The following is a 575-nucleotide window of genomic DNA, read 5'->3' on the forward strand; positions in this document are numbered from 1 at the left end:
ACAATGTGGTAAAGAGTCTCTTCAATAAATGATGTTGGGAAAATTGGACAATACCTGCAAAAAATGAAGCTAGACCACCTTCTCATATGATATATAAGAATAAACTCAAAATAAATTAAAGACTTAAATGTTAGGCTTGAAACCAAAAACTCCTGGAAGAAAACATAAGCAGTAAAATTTTGAACATTTGTCATAGCAATATTTTTTTTCTGATATATCTCCTTAGGCAAGGGAAACAAGAGAAAAAATAAACAAATTGGAATACATCAACCAAAAAAGGTTTTGCACAGCAAAGGAAACCATCAATAAAATAAAAAGGTAACCCACTGAATGGGATAAAATGTCCACCAATGATACATCTGATAAGGGATTAATATCCAAAATTGATAAAGAACTTATAAAACTCAACACCAAAAAACACAAACAACAACAACAACAACAAAACACGAACAATCCCAAAGCAATCAAATTAAAAAATGGGCAAAGTACCTGAATTGACACTTCTCCTAAGAGGACATACAGATGGCCAGTAGGCATATGAAAAGATGCTCAATGTCAGTAATCATCAGAGAAAT

This window comes from Myotis davidii, unplaced genomic scaffold (genome assembly GCF_000327345.1).
Source record: "Myotis davidii unplaced genomic scaffold, ASM32734v1 scaffold261, whole genome shotgun sequence".
NCBI lineage: Eukaryota > Metazoa > Chordata > Mammalia > Chiroptera > Vespertilionidae > Myotis > Myotis davidii.